This window comes from Capsicum annuum, chromosome 9, assembly GCF_002878395.1.
Source record: "Capsicum annuum cultivar UCD-10X-F1 chromosome 9, UCD10Xv1.1, whole genome shotgun sequence".
In the NCBI taxonomy this organism is placed as follows: domain Eukaryota; kingdom Viridiplantae; phylum Streptophyta; class Magnoliopsida; order Solanales; family Solanaceae; genus Capsicum; species Capsicum annuum.
The window spans coordinates 56,834,824-56,857,830 of NC_061119.1; positions in this window are offsets into that span (position 1 = coordinate 56,834,824).

Sequence of the window (23,007 nt, forward strand, 5' to 3'; positions counted from 1 at the left end):
TCAATCAATTTTTTTTATCTATTATTTTTATTTACAGTACTTTTTATTTCATTTTCAAATAATATATGTTGCTTTATATCTTCTTCTGTACCGTCCCAATTTATGTGGCACTAATATAATTTTAATAGTTAATCAAATATTTTATGTTGACATATCATTTTGTTATTCTTATTTTTTTGATACATAAATGACTTAGAATAAGGAGTGATATAGTAAAATTATCATTCGAAAGACGAAAATTTAATTTAAAATGTTCAGAGTTAATTTCGCATTTTATGTCTATTTTTTTCATTAAATATTATTTATTTTCTTAATACTTAGATGACACATAATAATTAATTAAGAGCGATTGATTATGTTATTACTATAAAAATTAATATAATTTTATGATATCCAATAGTAATCATTGATAATTCACCGAAATAGTATATTAATTAAATACGGGATGCTATATTTGCATATGCCAAATATAATATTATTAAACATTATTGGATAGTGCATTATATTTATCTTTCACAATAATAAAATTTTACTATATATTTTTCTTTATTTCTTTTTAACTTGATACATATTGACCCAACAGAAATTCTAAGAAAATATTCGTTAGAAATTTATTTTATTAATTTTGTACTTTAAAAATTTAAAGTTAAGTTTAAATATTAGTATTTCTATATAAGGAAAAAATAATTTTAAAATTTAAATTTACTAAAATAAATGAATAAATAAAAATATTAATTTTCTATATAAAAGTCAATTAAAATAATAAAATTGATTTATTTTAAATATTTATTTAAAATTAATTAAGATAATTTTTTATTTGTCATGATTTATGTTGCACCGATAAAATTTTGAGAGTTAAATAGAACTTTTATCTATTTTTAAAAAAGTATTTTAACTTGTTAATTATTGTGATTTATAATAATTTTTACGTAATTATCAAATAATATATTTACTCCTTGTGTCCCAATTTATGTGGCTTCGATACAATTTTGAGAGTCAACTAAAAATTTATATATCTTTTAAATATTTTAAGTTGTTAATTATTATGATTTGCAATACTTTTGTCTTTTATCTCAATTTATGTTGCATTATATTGCTAAAATAATGAGAGTCAATAAAATTTATATATGTCTTTTAAATATTTTAAGTTATTAATTATTGTGATTTGTGGTAACAAATTAGTTTTGAACGTAATAGCCAATTAAATAAATAAAAAAAATTTACTTCCAATATGTAGTTATAGTTAATTAATATAAATTAATAGAATATATTAAATATTTAAACCATTATGATGAAACAATGGAATTAATATATATTGGGGTATGGTATGTAATTAAGTGGGAGTAGAGGGTTTTTTTTTTGGTAATTGCATAAGAGGTGGTCGAAAATAATTTTTTATTTTGTCATGATTTATACTGCACTGATAAAATTTTGAGAGTTGAATAGAACTTTTATCTATTTTTAAAAAAAGTATTTTAACTTATTAATTATTGTAATTTATAATAATTTTTACGTAATTATCAAATAATATATTTACTCCTTGTGTCCCAATTTATGTGGCTTCGATACAATTTTGAGAGTCAACTAAAATTTTATATATCTTTTAAATATTTTAAGTTGTTAATTACTATGATTTGCAGTACTTTTTCTTTTATCTCAATTTATGTGACATTTCTAAAATAATGAGAGTCAATAAAATTTATATATATATTTTAAATATTTTAAGTTATTAATTATTGTGATTTGTGGTAACAAATTAGTTTTGAACATGATAGCCAATTAAATAAAAAAATAATTACTTTCAATATATAGTTATAGTTAATTAATATAAATTAATAGAATATATTAAATATTTAAACCATTATGATGAAATAATAAAATTATTATATATTGAGATATGGTATGTAATTAAGTTGGAGTAAAGAAATATTTTGGTAATTGGATAAGAGGTGGTCGAAATCATCTCTTCTATATAATAGAAAATGAGACGGAAGGAATATAATTTATGACTAATAATATAACACGTGGAAGTACAAAATCTTATTTACGTAAATACCCTTTGTCTTATTCACGTAAATACCAAGGGAGATACAATTTATAGCTAAGAGTATAACACGTGGAAATACAAAGCCTTATTCTTAAATTGTCATTGTGTTAGTTATGAAATTATGGTAATGCCCTTCGTAGTACCCCAACCTTCACTTACTTATAAGTAGAATAGAATATATAGTAATAGTAATAGTAAAAAAAAAAAAAGAGAGAGAGAGAATAATATCCACATAAGAAGATAAATTAGTATCCTTTACTTATATATATTAGAAAAAAAACTAACATAGCTTCCGCAGAGATACATATTACTAGATTTTCACTTAGAAGATTTAGAGTTTCCTATAAATTCACAACAAAGAAGTAATTAATCATCAAAACTCAAACTAAATCAATAATAAACAACAAATGAAAAGAAAGTATCTCAATAACATCGAGATTGTTGTTGAAGTTTTTGGTAGAGAGTTTATTGGTTTTCGTTTTCGAAGCCTACTAAAATCAAAATCAAAATAAGAAGAAAACGTTAAAACCTCATAATATTAAATAATTTACAATCAAGATTGTTGGGGAAGTTTCTGAATTTTCGCCTTTCAGAAACAATTTTTTTATTTATTTATAAAAGTGTATTCATAGATCAAAAAAATTGATTTAAGACTCCTATATATTTGTAGTACTTATATATTATTTGTATTATATTAGGATACTACTAAATTTCACCAAAAATGAGAAAAAAAATTTGCCAAAAATAAATTGTATTGCATATATATTATTTGTACTAATTATATTATAGTATTACCATATTTTTGAATTTGCCAAAAATATGGAACTCTTACAAATAAGATAAAACAACCGTTTTGAGAGAAACAATCATTATATATATCAGGATACTACTAAATTTCATCGAAAATAGATTGTATTGTATAGATATATTTTTTGTACTAATTGTATTATAGTATTACCATAACTTTGAATTTGCCAAAAAACAAGGAATCTTGCAAATATGAGAAAACAACCGTTTTGAGAGAAACAATCAACATGAAAAAATTAATTAATCTTATATATTAGGAGTCTAGATAATATTATAAATATAATAATTGTAGGAAATAAGTGAAAAGACAATTTTATCTATTATATAAATTTTTAATGAAAGGCAAAAAGTTCAAATCACTTTTCTAAGTGTCTTCACACTTTTAATATATTATATATATAAAAAAAAATATTATATATATATATATATATATATATATATATATATATATATATGCATACGTATATATTTGTTGTTCCTAATTAATAAAGAAAGAAAATTCTTGTATTATATAAGTAGGAGAAAAGAAGGTTCCAACATTCTTTCACTTTTAATTTCATCATCCAATTTAATTTGTGCCATGATAGAGTAAATGTATGTCCTTTTATTCTTCCAGCAATTCTGGGGATTTTGAGAAAGAGATCACATATTTTTGTTGTTTCTTATTCAGTATTTGATATCCGTACGGAGCCTCATTAATTCAAATTTGCGCCCCATAGAGCTTATTCAATGGAACAACTAAGAATTTTTTTCATATGCAGAGCTTGAACTTGATACCTCAATTTAAGAGAGAAGCAAATCCATCCACTACATCATTTTTTATGGATTATAAATTATGAAAATTATGTTCAATTAAATATGCGTCAATTTCTAATGTCCTTTATCGGAATTAGTTATGCACCAATAGACAAAAGTTGCAAAGTTATTAGGTTGTAATACTCAAGTTGCAAGGTATTGCACCAAACACGTGCAATGTACGTGCCCAGAACAAGTATATTAATAAAATACAAAAATTTATTTTAACCCGTTATTATATAGAAATTGAATTCATTTCTTCTTTTATTTGTATATATATCAAGGCTGACGTGTAACACCTTGTATTTTCCTAGAATAATTTATGTCCCAATACATGAGTATTCATGTGTAAAATTTTGAAAGACTTATTATTTTTCAGTTTAGAGCCTTCCATTGAGTAGAAAATCTAGTTAGCTTTCCAACGATATAAAATTCGCCTAAATTCGATAACCGGGTAAGAAGTTATGGCGATTTTAAGTTTTAATCGTTAAACACCGTTATTTTAACCTTTAGCGCGTTGAGGAGCAGGCCAATCTCCCATTTGGTAAATTCCAGTGAGGGTCCGTGATCCTGGCGCGTCACGCCATAGACCAACTTGACATTTATCCATTTCCAATGCCAAAGTGCGATACCACCGCATTGCGGTGAACTTCCAGGTACCAATCAGTAAAGGAACACGATTTTCCCACATCGCGCCACATACCAGTTTCCCAGTTGTTCGATTCCAGTGACATGATGCGATAGCGCCGCATCGCGCCAGCCTAAAAAATTGAGATTTTCAGTCAGTTCAGAGTTTTAATTTCAAGGTCTTTTAAGTACTTTTCCCTTGTCCCAGTCAGCTCCAAACATGAAATTAAGTTCATATAACCTAATTGAGCATTATTCTAATCAATTTTTCTCCAAAATCAAGAACATTCTCTCAAGTATCAAAACCTTAAACCTTCAAGAATCAAGGTCAAACCTTAAGAACTCTCCATCAATCCTTCTAAATTCTTCATCCCAGGTATGTTAGATGTTCATTTATAGATCCCTTTCATCCATGTAGTCCAAGCAACCCTATTAAATTATAAAATTATGATCTTTTCAAGTTATTATGTTTTAAATTGTGATTTCACCCATGAACCTCCATGAACTATGATTCTATACTATGTTAACATGAAATTATTGTTAATATTTAATCCTCCGTATTTTGATGTTGTTATTTAATGAACAAGACCACAACTTAACTCTATTATGTCGGATTCATACTATTTTTATTTGTTTTAGGACATTCCTATGATTGTTTTGAACCATGAACTATAAGTGTTTGATAAAATGCCTACAAGAGTGATTGATTTAAAAAAAAACCTTCATGCTTTGTCCTCTAAGCTTTAGTGTCATTTCAGTATTGTTGTTTTGAGTCCTTGGGGTATTGAGTACCTGAAATCCATAACTGTTTATTTAAGTCTAGTCTCAGTACATTACAAAATAACTTCGGATTATACTATGAGCATTTTCAGAATAGTCACATATCAGTCAGTTAAACTCAAAACAGTTTAGTATTTCAGTGTCTTTCAGTTGGGAGTAGCATTTAGCACCGAGCGAGTATAGGGATGGCGGCTTCACCGTCAAATAGGCAGAGTCGTTAGTAGCAGCCCCTATACTCCAGAACTACGTAGCCAGTGTAGGATATGAGTAATCACCCATTAGATTAGGCTTGACTATCTCACAGGGGTCACTCGTCAGTTCATGTTTGACACCCTTAGTCCTTTGGACATTATATCAGTTTAGTGGATCCACACATCCATTGTTAGTACCCGTGGCACGGTATTAACACCCTTCCTATTGGGGTTACAAGTTGGACCCCAATTAGATCAAATTAGGGAATATCGGTTAAATGATACCTCCCACAGTCTCAGATATAGTCTCAGTTACAGTCCCAGCTCAGTTATTCAGTCTTAGTGTTGTTTGACAAAAACATACTGATATCAGTATTTTTTATCATTTCAGTTTACAGATTTTACTCAGTTTATGTTATATGCTTGGTCATGCATCCTCAGTATTTACAGATCTTTATACATTTTCAGTATTTATAGATTCCATGCTCTTTATTCGGTACTCCATGCTTTATATGCATACCTAGTTAATTATTATTATTTTTATTCATGAGACCATATATATTAGCCTACCTCATTTAGCATACCAGTACATTCAAAGTACTAATCGCATACCTTTCTTTTGTGCTATGATGTATCATATCATAGGTGCTGACGCTCAGTTCTCAGATCGTACTTAGTCCCTCCGATCATCAATAATTCAGTAGCAGTGGTAAGTTCTCACCATCTGAGGACGAATTATATTACTTCATGTTTTTATCTCAGTAGTTAGCAGAGTTAGTTGGGGCCTGTCCCATCAAGTCACAGTATTCAGTTTAGAGGCTGTTTAGACACTACAGTTAGATATTCAAATTATTCAGATTTAGCATTTTGCCAGATTCATAATTTAGCAGTCGTTTCATGATTTAAAACCTTATGGCAATTTAGTTATTCTTCCGTATTAATGATTATATTACTCAGTGCTCACAGCAGGTACCAGCTTATGGGTTAGCTTGTTGTCCCTCAAAATCGTAAGCACTATATAATGACTAAGAGGTAGTCTCAGGTCGTTACAAACTTGGTATCAGAGCCTAAGATTTTAAAGTGTCCTGGGAAATCTGAAAGCCGCGTTAAGTAGAGTCTTGTGCATGGGTATACAGCATGCCACACTTATGGACGAGAGGCTACAAGGCATTTAGGAAAAGTTTCCCTTCTTTCAGTATTAATATCGTACGATTGGGCATGAGCTCAAGTTAAACTCTCAGTCTAATCCATTTGTTTCTTCCATTTATAGAACATGCCTCCCAAGAAGAACAGAAGAAAAATAGGAACTCAGCCAACCCCTCGGCCCATCCAGGCAGATCCTCTAGACGAGCACGTCTCTCATGCAGAATTCAGGGTTGCGTTCACTACTTATCAAACTCCGTAGTAGCATAAAATGAATGGCCAGCTACGGTTCCAGCCAACCTTGTGGCCAATACTGCTGCATCCAGAATTTGGGATTTCACTAGGATGAATCCTTCTTCTTTATGGGATCCAAGTCTGAAGAGGATCCCCAGGAATTCTTAGATATAGTTCAGAACGTAAAGGATGCTATGGGGGTGATATTTATTCAGAGTGACAAGTTGGCTGCATATTATTGCAGGATGTAGCCCATACTTGGTTTAAGCAATGGAAGTAGGAATGGCAATAAGGCGGTGCGAGTGTGGTGCGGTGCGGGTTTTAAGCTATGCGGTACGGGTTTTAAGTTATGCGATGCGGTGTGGGTGCGGGTTAAAGTAATTTTTTTAAAATGGTGCGGTGCGCGTTGCGGGTATATACGGGTTTAAAATAACAAAAAAGCTAAAAATTCATATTGTTCTCGTGAATATACCTAAAATTATATGTGTTCTTTACTTAAATTTATGATACTTAAAACTACATGCATAACACTACAAATAAATAATTTTACAGTAGCTTTTTTAACATCTCTATTCATTTGAATAAAAATATGATATTTGATCATTACTTGTACACGTTATACTTTTTGACAATTTGTTAGCGAAAAGTGATATAATAGAAATTAGTTATTATTTTCTAGTTGTAGATTTGAAAATATTATTATTTTCAATAAAGTTACAAATTTTTCAAAAAAAAAAGAAAAAATAAAACCATGGGGCGGTGCGGTGCGGTTATCTGTGGGTATGAATGTGGGGCGGGTTTATGCAGGTTTAAATGTCATACAGTGCGGTGTGGTGCGGTTTTAAAACTTGTGAGTTTAGTAAAAACCTGCACCATACCGGCACCGCACCATTGCCATCCCTAAGTGGAAGGTTGATAGGGGTGTAGATGCAGGGCCTATAGAATGGGAAGAGTTTGCCATAACTTTCTTAGACATATTCTTTCCATTGGCGTTGAAAGAGGCCAAGGAATTAGAGTTCATTAATTTGAGGTAAGACAACATGAATGTAAGGGAGTATTCTCGTAAGTTTACTCAGTTAGCTAGGTTGCTCCTTATGTGGTAGCTAGTAACAGGTCCAAGATGAGTAAGTTTATGTCTGTCATATCTGATAGTGTGGTCAAGGAGTGCAAGACCACAATGTCGATTAGTGAGATGGACTTGTCTAGGCTGATGGTTCATGCTTAACAGATAGAGGAGTAGAAGATTAAGAAAAAAGAGGGCTAGGACGGGTAGTTTTAATTTTAGTCAGCTAAAGTCAGAAGGTGGTATCCGTCCTCAGTTTTATCAGAGGTCTTCAGCCCCAGCACCCTCTTCAGCTAGTGCCCCAGTACCCAAATTTAGAAATGAAAATAGGGATAGGGCACAAGGCTCTAAGTCCCAGGTCAGTGTTAGCAGTGCTCGTACGGATCCTTTATGTTAGAAATATGTTAGACACAATCAGGGTGAGTGTAGAGTAGGTAGTGATGTGTTATTTGAGTGTGGAAAGCCAAGCCATCAAATTTAGAAGTGTCGGGTAGATGCTCAGAAAGGAATGGATGTGCGCCAATAGGGCCAGTCCTATCAGTCGTCAGTTCCATCTAGCCGCCCGAATCAGCAAGGTGCCACTTCCAGTGCTATTAGTGGTCAGCGTTCGAACATATTATATGCCCTTTAATTCCTCCAAGATCAAAAAATTTCTCCTGACGTCTTTACTGGTACGTTGCAGGTCTTTCACTTACATATTTATGCTTTACTAAACCTTGGAGCTTCTCTTTCTTTTGTAAATCCATCTATAGCAGTCAACTTTGGAGTCAGTCCTGAAACTCTATCAGAGTTCTTTTCAGTGTCTACCCTAGTAGGTGTTTCTATTATAGCCAGACAGGTATACAGGAACTGTCTGGTCATAATATTTTAAAAAGTTACCTTAGTTGATCTCATGGAGTTAGAGATGACAGATTTTGACGTTATTCTTGGCATGGATTGGCTCCACTCATGCTATGCCTCGGTTGATTGTAGAAACAGAATAGTTCATTTTCAGTTCCTGAATGAACCAATCTTTGAATAGAGAGGTAGTACTACAGCTCGTAGGGGTAGTTGATCTCGTACCTTAGAGCTAGAAAGATGATATCAAAGGGGTGTATTTACCATCTTGTTCGAGTCAAAGACTCTAACTCAAAAACTTTAACTCTTGAGTTAGTTCCAGTAGTAAATGACTTTTCAGATGTATTCCCTGAAGATCTCCTCGGAGTTCCTCCCGAAAAGGAAATCGACTTCGGAATAGACCTTCTCCCAGACACTCAGCCTATATCTATTCTGCCATACAGAATGGCTCCAGCTGAACTCAAAAAATTAAAAAAATAGTTGAAGGATCTCTTAGATAAGGGATTCATCAGACCCTACATCTTCCCGTCGGGTGCACCTGTCCTATTCGTGCGTAAGAAAGATGGTTCTCTCAAATGTGTATTGACTATCGTCAGCTGAACAAGGTCACAGTCAAGAATAAATATCCACTTTCTAGAATCGATGACTTGTTTGACCAACTTTAGGGTGCTAGCTACTTTTCCAAGATAGACCTCAGATTAGGCTATCATCAGCTTAGGGTCAGGGAATGTGACATTCCAAAAATAGCTTTCCGAACTCGGTATGGTCACTTTGAATTTCTAGTCATGTCCTTTGGTCTTACAAATACCCCAGCAGCCTTTATAGACTTGATGAACCGGGTTTTCAAGTATTACTTTGACATGTTTGTCATAGTCTTCATTGATGACATTTTTGTTTACTCCCGTAATGAAAATGAGCATGCAGACCTTCTCAGAGTAGTGCTTTAGACTCTTAGAGCCCAACAGTTGTTCACTAAATTCAGTAAGTGTGAATTCTGGCTAAGATTAGTAGCTTTTCTTGGCCATATTATTTCTAGTGATGGCATTAGAGTTGATCTTCAAAAGATCGAGACAGTGAGAAACTGGCCTAGACCCATCTCTCCATCAGATATCAGAAGTTTCTTGGGTTTGGCTAGCTATTACCATCAATTTATTGAAGGGTTTTCTTTTATTGCATCCCCCATGTCCAGATTAACTCAAAAGAAAGTTAATCTTCAGTAGTCAGATTTCTACGAGAAGAGTTTTCAGGAGTTGAAGGCTCGACTCACCTCGTCCCTAGTTCTTACTCTACCAGATGGTTCAGATAATTTTGTTGTGTACTGTGATGCATCCAGAGTAGGTTTGGGTTATGTCCTCATGCAGAGAGGTAAGGTCGTAGCCTATGCCTCCAGACAGCTTAAACCCCATGAGAAGAATTATCCGACTCATAATCTTAAGCTAGAAGCTATAGTGTTTGCCTTAAATATGTGGAGCCATTACTTGTATGTGGTGCACGTAGATGTTTTCACAAATCACAAAAACCTTCAGTATATGTTCTCTCAGAAAGTTTTAAATTTATGTCAGAGAAGGTGATTAGAGTTATTAAAAGATTATGACATGAGTATTCTATATCATTCGGGCAAGGCCAATGTAGTGGCAGATGCTCTCAGTAGATTGTCCATGGGTAGTGTAGCTCATGTTGAGGATGGTACGAAGAAGTTAGCTCAAGAAGTTCATCAGCTTGCCCGACTAGGTGTTTGCTTAATTGATTCAGCAGAGGGTAGTATGTGGGTACAGAGTAGCACCGAATCATCTCTATTTTTTAAGGTAAAGAAAAAGTAGGATAGAGATCCCAGTCTAGTTAAGCTGAAAGAATCAGTCAGAGATCATAAAGTGGAGGTCTTCTCTCATGGGGGAGGTGGTATGTTGTGCTATCAGGGTAGATTGTGTGTGCCTGGTGTAGATAATTTGAGGCAATGAATTCTTACAGAAGCGCATGGTGTGCGTTACTCTATTTATCCAGGGGCCACTAAGATGTACCGCAATTCGCGGGAGGTCTATTGGTGGAGTGGGATAAAGAGAGATATTGTAGAGTTTGTAGCTAAGTGCTCTACATGTCAGCAAGTTAAGGTTGAGCACCAAAAACCTAGTGGGTCCATGGAGGAGTTCAGTATTCCTATGTAGAAAGGGAACAAAGTGAACATGAACTTTCTGATAGGTTTTCCTCATACCCGCCATCAGCATGATTCTATTTGGGTTATCATAGGAAGGATTACCAAATCAGCTCATTTCTAGTCAGTCCATACCTCTTATCCAGCCGAGAACCATGCCAAACTCTATCTCAAAAAGTTGGTGAGGTTGCACGGTGTTCCATTATCTATCATCTTAGATAGAGGTACCCAGTTTACCTCTCATTTCTGAAAAGCATTCCAAAAGGATCTTGGTATCCAAGTCCACCTTAATACAAATTTTTACCCTCAAATAGCTGGTCAAGTAGAAAGGACCATTCAGACTCTTGAGGGTATGCTGAGAGCGTGTATTGTTGATTTCAAGTGTAGCTGGGATGACCGTTTCCCTTTGATTGAATTCCCATACAATAACAACTATCATTCTAGTATCTGTATGGCTTTGTTTGAGGCTCTCTATGGTAGGAGATATAGATCTCCAATTGGTTGGTTTGAAGTAGGTGAGGCCGATGTAGTAGGGCCTGACTTAGTGTTCGATGCATTAGAGAAGGCTTAGTTGATTAGAGAAAAATTTAGGGTTGTCCAGTGCCGATAGAAATCGTATGTAGATGTGAGGAGAAAGGATCTCGAGTTTGAGTTTGGTGATTTTGTGTACTTGAAAATCTCTCCCATGAAATGAGTAAGGAGATTTGGCAAGAAAGGGAAACTCAGTCCCCGTTATGTCGATCCCTTCAGAATTCTCAGTCATTTTGGAAAGATAGCTTACAAGCTCGAGTTGCCTTCAAATTTAGCCTCAGTACACCCAGTGTTCCATGTCTCATTGTTGAAAAAATGTGTTGGTGATCCAGCTGTAGTTGTTCCCTTAGAATGTGTAGATATTAAGAATAATCCTAACTTTGAGGAAGTTCCAGTCAATATTCTTGATCATCAAGTTCGCAGATTAAGGAACAAAGAAGTTCCACTAGTGAAAGTTCTTTGGCGGAATCAGTCCGTTGAGGGAGCCACTTGGGAAACAGAGGCAAATATGGGAACTAAGTACCCTCATCTTTTTTCCACGAATCTAGATTCAGTATATGGTACTAATCTTCTTAAGATTTCTTTCTATCATGCTCAGTTTCAGTGGCATATCATGTTCTTGTTAGTCGTGTATTCATGAATCAGTTCAGTCATGCATTCCATGCATCAGATATGCATGTTCAATGCATAAGCTTAGTCCATCAGTTTACTCAGCTTAACTAGTTTCATTTGAGGATGAATGATCCCAAGGAGAGAAATTGTAACACCTCATATTTCCCTAGCATAATCTAAGTCCCAATACATGAGTATTCATGTATAAAGTTTTTTAAAACACTCATTATTTTTCAGTTTAGAGCCTTATATTGAGTAGGAAATTCAGTTAGCTTTCCAATGATATAAAATTTGCCTAAATATGATAACTGAGAAAGAAGTTATGGTGATTTTAAGTTTCAGTCATTAAACACCATTATTTTAACCTTTAGCGCGTCACGAAGTAGGCCAATCTCCCATTTGGCAAATTTTAGCCAGGGTCCGCAATCCTGGCGCATCGCGCCATAGGCCAACTTGGCATTTGTCCATTTCTAGTGTCAAAGCGCGATACACCGCGTTGCGGTGAACTTTCAAGTCCCAATCAGTAAAGGACCGCAATTTTCTCGCGTCGCTCCACAGACCAGTTTCTCAGTTGACCAATTCCAGTGACACGGCGCGATAGTGCCACGTCGCGCCAGCCCAGAAAATTAAGATTTTCAGTCAATCCCGAGTTTTAATTTCAAGGGCTTTTAAGTACTTTTTCCTTGTCCCAGTCAGCCCCAAATACGAAATTAAGTCCCTAATAACCTAATTGGGCATTATTCAAATCAATTTTTTCCCCTAAATCAAGAACATTATCTCAAGTAGCAAAACTCTAACTTTCAAGAATCAAGGTCAAACCTCAAGAACTCTCCTTCAATCCTTCTAAATTCTTCATCCCAGGAATGTTATATGTTCATCCATGGATCTCTTTCATTCATGGAGTCCAAGCAACCCTTTTAAATTATAAAATTGTGATCTTTTCAAGTTATTATGTTTTAAATTGTGATTTCACCCATGAATCTCAATGAACTATGACTCTATACTATGTTACCATGAAATTATTGTTAATATTTAATCCTCCATGTTTTAGTGTTGTTAGTTAATGAACAAGACCACGATTTAACTCTATTATGTCAGATTAATGCTATTTTTATTTGTTTTAGGACATTACTATGATTGTTTTGAACTATGAACTACAAGTGTTTGATAAAGTGCCTACAAGGGTGATTGATTTAAGAAAAAAACTTCATGCTTTGTCCCCTAAGCTTTAGAGTCATTTCAGTATTATTGTTTTGAGTCCTAGGGGTATTGAATACCTGAAATCCATAACTGTTTATTTAAGTCTAGTCTCAGTACATTACAAAATAACTTTAGATTATCCTATGAGCATTTTCAGAATAGTCACATATCAGTCAGTTAAACACAGAACAATCAAGTATTTCAGTGTCTTTCAGTTGGAAGTAGGATTTAGCAACAAGCGAGTGTAGGGATGGAGGCTTCCCCGTCAGATAGGCAGAGTCACTAGTAGTAGTCCCTATACTCCAAAACTACATAGCCAGTGTAGGATATGAGTAGTCACCCGTCAAATTAGGGCTGACTATCTCGCAGGGGTCACTCGTCAGTTCAGGCTTGACACCCTTAGTCCTTTAGACATTATATCAATTTAGTGGATCCACACAGTCATTGTTAGTACCCGTGGCATAGTATTAACACCCTTCCAACTGGGGTTACAAGTTGGGCCCTGATTAGCTCAAATTGGGGAATGTCAGTTAGATGATGTCTCCCACAGTCTCAGATATAGTCTCAGTTACAGTCCCAAATCAGTTATTCAGTCTTAGTGTTATTTGACCAAAGCATACAGATATCAGTATTTTTTAGTATTTCAGTTTACAGATTTTACTCAGTTTATGTTATATGCTTGGTCATGCATCCTCAGTATTTACATATCTTAATGCATTTTTGGTATCTACAAATTCCATGCTCTTTATTCAATACTCCATGCTTTACATGTATAACCAGTTAATTATTATTATTCATATTCATGAGACCATGCATATTAGCCTACCTCATTTAGCATACCAGTACATTCAAAGTACAGATCGCATACCTTTCTTTCGCGCTATGATATATCATATCATAGGTGTTGACGCTCAGTTCCTGGATAGTACTTAGTCCCTCCGAGTATCAGCAGTTCAGTAGCAGTGGTGAGTCCTCATTATTCGAGGATAGATTATATTACTTCATGTCTTTATCTCAGTAGTTAGTAGAGTTAGGTGGGGCTTGTCCCATTAACTCACAGTATTCAGTTTAGAGGCTTTTCAGACACTACAGTTAGCTATTCAGATTTCAGTATTTTACCAAATTCATAATTTAGTAGTCGTTTCATGGTTTAAAACCTTATGGAAATTTAGTTATTCTTCTGCACTCATGATTATATTATTCAGTGCTCACAGCAGGTACCAGGATCGTAAGCACAGTGTAACGACTATGGTGTAGTCTCGGATCGTTACATGACGAGAACCTCAATTGTTGAAAAAGCAGTAAAGTACATAAAAGCATCAAAACACTAGAAAATATTGTTAAAAGGCTTGAAAATTAAAATCTAGAAAGGCTTAAATATAGAACAACTAGGTTATCTACTAGGAATAATTCCAAGATGACTTCACAGAATTACCAAGTGTTGGCACTAGCTTAATTAACAAATGGTGCTTGATCCTAGGTTACCTCACCACCATATTTATTAATCACAATATTTTTTTACCTTAAGGGAGGAGCAACTCCATCTACTGCATCATCCTTTGGTGTATTACAAATTATGAAAATTATGTTCAATTAAATATGCTTCAATTTCTAATGTCCTGTATCAGAATTAGTTATGCACCAATAAACAAAAAGCTACAAAGTTATTAGGTTGTAATACTCAAGTTGCAAAGTATTGCACGAAACACGTGCAACGCACGTGCCCAGAACAAGTATATTAATAAAATACGTAATTTCTTTTAAAATTTTATCATATAGAAATTGAATTCATTTCTTCTTATTTTTTGTATATATGTTGGCTGAGGATCCTCAATTATTGAAAAAGCAGTGAATTACATCAAAATACTAGAAAATATTGTTAGAAAACTTGAAAATCAAAAGCTATAAAGGATTCAACATGGCATATCTAGGTTGTCTACTACGAATAATTCCAATATGACTTCACAGAATTACCAAGTGTTGGCACTAGATTAATTAACAGACGGTGCTTGGGCCTTGGTTTCTTCATCACCGCATTTATTAATCACAATATTTCTTACCTTAAGAGAGGAGAAACTCCATCGATTGCATCATCCTTTGATGGATTACAAATTATGAAAATTATGTTCTATTAAAAATTCTTAAATTTCTAATGTCCTTTATCGAAATTAGTTATGCACCAATAGACAAAAGTTGTAAAGTTATTAGGTTGTAATACTCAAGTTTCAAAGTATTGCATGAAACACGTGCGATGCACGTTCCCGAAACAAGTATATCAATGAAACACAAAATTTCTTTTAAGCTGTTATTATATAGAAATTGAATTCATTTCTCTTTTTTTTTTGTATATATATGCAGGCTGACGAGTCCTCAATTGATGAAAAAGAAGTGAAGTACATCAAAACACTAGAGAATATTGTTAAAAAGCTTGAAAATCAAAATCTAGAAAGGCTTCTACATGGCATCGCTCGGTTGTGTTGTATGAATAATTTCAAGATGACTTCACAGAATTACCAAGTGTTGTCACTAGCTTAATTAACAGACGGTGCTTGAGCCTAGGTTGCTTCGCCACCACATTTATTAATCACAATATTTCTTACCTTGATAACTATGAATTTCATAAAGCTTTGGATAAATTCAAAGTAGACAGAACATACGAAAAGTGCCTCTAATAGAAATCATCAAGACAAATTTTTAGGTTTTTCAAGTTTAACGATATATCAAGTCTGCCTGGCATCGAAATCGATCCTATGTTTTAAAAAGTAATAAACCCCCCTGAAATTTAGTTACTATGATATAATATACTCATCTTCAGGGATGGATCATCGAAGCAGAGGTATTTAATCCTTTCAAAGATCTACTTCACATTAAACACTTAAGTGTTACGGTATGGCTGTTAAGGATAGTGAAGTTCACAATCTTAACTTTTTAGTGCTTAATTTGATACTTTCTTATCTCAGGCACGACTACCAGTAAGAATGGTACTCCCTATAATCCATTTTACTTGTTATTTAGAAAATTATAGAATTAATGTTGTTTTCCATCTACAACTTTACTGTAATAAAATGTAGATAAAGTAATATGGTGAAATGAGAAATGGTAATAAATTGAGATCAGAGAATACTAAGGATAATTTAATTTGTCAAACTATCTTTTACATTAATATTTTCTTTTAAGGGGATGTGAAAGACAAAAATGAATGGATCACTGGAAGTATCTAAATTGAACTCATGCTAATATTAATATACTCCATCGATTACATTGGTTAAATTATAATAAAATTACAACTGAAAAAATGCAAATGAAAAAAATACAAGAATCTTCTTCTTGGTTGAGGCATAAATATCTCACTCTCTTAAAGGATATTCAAGTCCACTGCAGCAAATGTTTTCACCGGTCTAAAAATAATCTTCTTGATTTATTCCTTCCAAGATACAACAACCTTCTCAAAAAAAATAAATTTGGACAACTAATAAACTCCCTCCTTTCAACTAATAAACTCCCTTTTTACAAACTTTTGTGAACTCTATGTATTCTTGTACTTAGAAAAATATACAAAACCACCTCTATTTGTAGGAGAGGAAGTCTTCCATACAATTAATAAGAATGAATGAGGAGTATTAAATATAGAATATCAATTGTCTTTAGATTATATGAGTTACAAGCCATAAAGGTTGAAAGTAAATGAATAAAGAATTGGAGGTTACAAGAATTTCAAGGAAAATGGTGGCCTTGTTTAGCCACCACTAACCAAAAAATAAAGTGAATGCACCAGTCATTGCCTCATTAATTCCTTCCTTAAAAGAGAGTGACTCATATGAAGATAAGGCGTTATATGCCACTTACCAACACCAAATGTAATAGCATACATGCATAACATATCAGAGTAAAGGTATTAAGGTGTTGCACATCTTAAAGGAAAATTAAACATTATAACTAATATTAAAATACATAAAAAAAAATAGTATACTCATTTTGTTTAGTATCAAAAATAGAGAATAGAAAGCAACAAAGATTTATAGACTAATTGACAAGAGAGGGTTGCTCTCAATTTCTTTTTATATTTTGGAAAAATGGGTGAACCTTTTTATTACTTAATTATCGGATACGTGTGTTGCACGTGTGTCCATGTCAATTAGGATAAACTTCTTAAACCGACATATATAATATTAACAAATGTGTGTGATGAGTAATTAAATCAAAAGAAAAAAATACAATCTTAAATTGATGAACAATTAGTGAGTATCGAATGATATGAAAGGCCTTGAATAACTTTGAAGCTATGGCTGGAAAATATGTATATTTGTAGCCTCATGTCCTGCCACTGCTTCAAATATAGATACAATTATCTTTGTTTGATTGTAATATCTCTTGTATCGTTTACCTACCTATATACATAAACAAAATAATGAAGATGACTCAAGGAAATAAATAAAAGAAACGGATTTACCTAACTTTGATAATGGAGGACCTTAGATAAATATCATTAAAAGATGTTTTAGTTATATTTTTGTAGTAATAAAATATGCGTATATATATTATGCTCTTTGTAGCTTTTACTGAGATTGGAGTTCCACATTATCTTCAAGGAAAGTGAATGATTCATCGACATATTTATACAGTTATCAACTATATTCACATATGTCTTCAACATACATCAGGATCAATTGGTGTCCTTATACGCCACATCATCCAGGAGATCCATATCAGAGGGGTATGCAGCCTAAACTAGCTAGTGCCTTAAGTTGCTTAGATTAATACATAGCTAGGATAGGCTTGTGAATTTGGTTGCATTAGTTTGATGTAAACACAAAATATTAGTAATTTTTTTTTATCATTTTGATCCCTTTGGAGGCTTTCAAACTCCAAATCAATTTCACAGATAATTATATTTTTTTTTATAAATGTATTTACATCTTAGTAAATGTCTATCAAGATATCGTGGATATCTATCAAGACATATTGAGTATCTATCAAGAGATGATGAATATCTATCTAGATATATTGAGTATCTATCAAGATTTAGTGAGTATCTATCAAGAGATGGAATGCCTATCTTTTGGAGAGGAATTTTTCCTATAAATAGAGGAGTTCTCTTCATTGTAAATCATCTCTCTCATCCCTCATTGAGAAATAAAGACTTACTCTCTCTTCTCTCTCTTCTTCTTCTTTAATTTATATTCAATAACATGTTATCAGTACGAGCCTCTAATATTTTATCGAAATTAAGTCCACATAAATATAAATGCCCTGGAGGGCGACGGTGAGATTCATGCATTACTAGAAATCAAGTGAATGCAATTAAATATATGTTCTTACAATTCTTTATGATATATGTATATTGAATAAGTAAAATAAGTTATGAGAAAAAGTGAATGAGGTGGCTATCACAGTTAAGTAATGTAAATCTTTTGTTTATTCTTTATTTAGTATTTTAATTAGTACTTGAAAGATTTAGTGCTAGTATGCTGAAGCAATAATTTTGCTTGTTATTCAGTAAAGTGGGTCTATTCACTTAGATAGTAAAGGAAAGTTGACCACCGGAAGTGGATCTATTTCATCAAATTACTGCGATTACAAATAAATATACTTAGAGAAAGAAGAAATCTCTAAGTAATGCAATAATCTTTTTAAAAGGTAAAACATCATGTTAAAGTCTTGATGTATCGATGATAATATGTTGGGTTCAAGTCCCATCATTTATGCCTAAGACGCCTTTATATGGATAAGACGTTGAGTTTGAATCTTAATATATCATATTGATGATATAATAATGGCTAAGACAAAGTAATGTATTTTGGATGAAAAGACATGAAATATGCTCCATTCCCTTGAGTGAATGTGATAACAGTGCATTATATGTCTGAAAGAAGACAAAAAGTTCAATTTAATAGTACTTCAAAGCTCATGAAGTAGTAATTAATTTGAAGTAAGGTAACTCTGAAAGATATGTTAAAGAAAATTCTCTACATTATATGTATACCTCAATTTTCGCCTGAAGTAATAATATTTTAAAAGAGGTTATAAGCTATCATAATTTGATATGCTTAAGGCGTGATTATATTTTATTTTTGGGGAATGAAAATTTTGATTGTTATAAGTACAAATCCATTCCCTAAGGTGAGTTTGATAACATTTAGTAACGCCTATTAATACAAAGGTGCACTTGTGTGATGGTATCACAATCACCTCCGAAAGAGGAAGAATAAATGAGGAGTTATTTTAAAATCTACTTCTGAAGTAGTTGATCTGAAATTTACACATGTAATAATAAATCAGAAATTTACTGAATCAGAAAGCACATGTCATGGTAAACACGAAGTTTACTAGTATAAAAGTTCATAAGTTGACATGAACAATTGTGACATCTCAAAGATGTGCATATTGAGTAAATATCGAAGAATTAGAAGATTCTTCAATAATTTTCTAAGTTCTCATGATAAGTTGGTTGGACCAACTAATGTTGGGATTGAATTTCCTAAATTTTGGAAAGTATTAAAGGCGAATAAAGGTTTGTTCACCTATAATATGATATGTTGAAAAGATGCATTAATAAGATAATCACATGTATATTTATCGTCAACCTTCAGTTTGACATTCATAAAGTTTCTTTCTCGATAAAATTGAGTTAAAAACATTATTTTTATGTTGTGTAATCAAGACAATTTATCTTAATAATGTTGGTTTGGCATTGAATGCCTTCGATAAATAGTTGAACCATTACAAATGAGAGAAAACCTTCATATTTTGGTGTGAAATATGATATATTATACAAAAAGTACTCATATGCATCAAACCAATAAATTATGATTAATTCCCCCTCAAAGTTGGTTCTGAGTTAGGAACCACACATTGTCCAACTAATAGTTTTGATATGCGGTATACGATTAATGAATATACCAGGATACACAAAGATGAATTCCTCAGAGAAGATGGAGGATGTATGTTATTTTTCCTAACATGAGGGGGAGATTATAAGTAGTTATGAAGTATGTTATAAATTATAATCAGATCCTTATTTAAAAGATAATTCAAGTCAAATGCCGGAAGCATTTGTTGACTCAAATTTAATCTCATATTTAAGCTACAAGTTCTCCTATTATATGTCCCCAAAGGAAAAAGTCTATGCATACGTAAAGCGTGATAGACCAATCAGTTCCAAATGAAATAATCCTTGATAAAGATAAGAAGAGAATGAGCATAATAAGAAGGCAACATGCTCTTGAAGAGTCTATGAGATAACGCTTCATGAAACTTTCTGAGAGGTTTAATACCTAAAAATAATGAAGTGCTGAGATCTCTAAATGTTATGCCACATTGTGAATCGATACAAAATGATATATCATCAATGATATCTTTAATGCAATATTGGCACAATATTATAAAAGATTATGAGGATCTAAATATTACGTTTATTTAAGCATACTGACGTAGAAACATTTATCAAGTAATATGAAAGGATACATCTTTGTAAGCGTAAAACTTATTTGATTTGCAATTTTTATGACCCGCACCAGGGCCTGTCCGTGACGGGTATTTCAAGTCCTTCGTGGACCGGGGATCACCCCCTGTACCTAACCAACCCAAACACACCACACCCCAAGATAAGAAACTGTCAATTCAAATACATCATAATAAGTCAATAACTAAAACCAACCAATACCGGTATCAATGTCAATACCAATACCAATAATAGTACCAATATCGACACCGCCCATGTCCACAGTAGTCCAATAAATCCTCTAATCAAAACTAAATAATATCCAGCCGGGACATGTCCCCGACCATAGCCAAATCCAAGAACAAAGAAATAGTAAGGTCATAAAGAAATCCACAGCATGAAATGGAGTCCTCCAAAATATGGAAGATCACCACTTCAATATAACTCAAAAGTTATCTGCAGATCACCTAGTCACTGAGCAGGAGGAGTAGAAGTATGACCAATTTCTGCATCACATAGGGATACAACGTCTGAAGACGGTTAGCAGGGTGAACGTTAGCATGTAACTAGGAGATAAGAATAACATAATGGTATGATCCATAGTTTTAAAATCAGTCAAAAGCCAACACATATAATCAAATGCATATACATAAATATATAGATCACATGCCGGGATAAGGAACAAGGCTTAATATTCTTTTGAAAAATTTAGCTTAGATTGTGTAGCTTAACCATCATATAATAGTACCACGGGCTATATGGGCCCCAACTCTCACCCCCTAGTCGAGCCCGAGTGTATGTAGCCGTACGAACCAGAGAATAATCTCATATATATGAACATATAGGACTCGAACACTCCAACGTATATCAAGGTGACTTAAGCACTCGATCATATAGTGATTTTATGGGGGAATCGAATCTCGCTAATCATGAAATGATAATGCTCTAAACTGAACTATAACCATTTTACTCTACGGTCTAAGATTTAACAATGCCCATCAATAATAAATTCACCCTAAAAGAGTACACCTGAAAGTGTAAAATCCGCTACTAGTACTCTCTTCCGATATACAATTCTTAGCTTTCTATAGCCCTAAAAATCATCATATAATAACTAAAACACTGACTAACTTAGAATTTTTAGGAGTATTACCATACCATGAGTTCACACCATCTAGAATTTCAAACTCTTCTTTCTATTTGCCCAATCATCAAAGATTCAACTTAGATTCTAGCACATAACATGGATATTCACAAATCCTTAATAAACCATACTACTTCCATCATAGCCTACTAGTATCACATCTCTAAACATATATTTTTCATAAACCAAGAGAATTACCATTACACTTGAACATACCCTCCATCAACAACATATAATTTTGAATCAACATACTTAAATTCTTGCATCGACTATTTAAAGCCTACTGGTTCACCTTTCATACAACTAGCCCCATGGATTCATAATCTACTAAATTTAGTTAACAATATCCCCACTTTACAACTGCTAAACTTCTAGGTTCATACTTGTAACTCTAGGTCATATGTTATCAAAAGATTCTGAGAAGGGATCTGAGGGCACATCTGACTATGGCTTAGTGTACAATTTTCATGAACATGAATGAAATCTTTCAAACTTTGTAACTTAAAAGCACTGATGGGATATCTTCGAGCCTACGTGCAATCCCATAACTGTTTGTGGGGACTATCTGAGAAAACTCTATTTGTAGGGATTTAAGCTTCACTATTTTGTTGCCTCAAAATAAGGCAGAGTTGGCACAATGGATTAACGTAAGTATCTTTATAAGTTCCTTAGAGAACACTTCTACATCATAATTTGAGATATGAAAGAAGGGAAATATTTCTTAAATACCCTGTAGCCTCTCGAAGAAAAGTATAGACGTCTTCGTACCGTTCCGCAAGACTCTACTAGACATGGATTCATAGATACCCTAGGACACTTGAACTCTGTACTCTGATACTAAGTTTTTCATGACTCGAGACTACCCCTTAGTTGTAACACGATACTTGGAACCACAAATGATCCCAAGCTAATCTATAAACTGGCATGATACTTGAGCAACTGATTTAGAATATATTAAATAGCTTGTTTTGCTATGAAGAAAATATAATCATATTAAATTTTGAATAAGTAGGTAACTGATAAATTTTACAATATGATAAAACTGAAGAGAGAACTAAAATTTTCATTTCATGACCCTGGCTGACTATCTATGAAGCCTCTACTATACTGACTATAGATAGTTGGGGCATGCCTCCAACTACCATAAATCAATATATGTGAATAATTAAAATAAAACACAGCACATGAACTACAACTAACCGAAGTTCCCAATATAGGAGAACTCATCACCAGTTGGATGAAAGCTGCAACCTGTCTAGCCCTTGTGTGAAAGCTACACATGGTACCTAGATTATGAAGGATATAGCCACAAACGCATATATGTGGTCAGTATGTTGGAGTGTACCGAGTATATGGACACATGCACTAAATCATAAAAATATTTCAAACATGCTATAATATTGAGC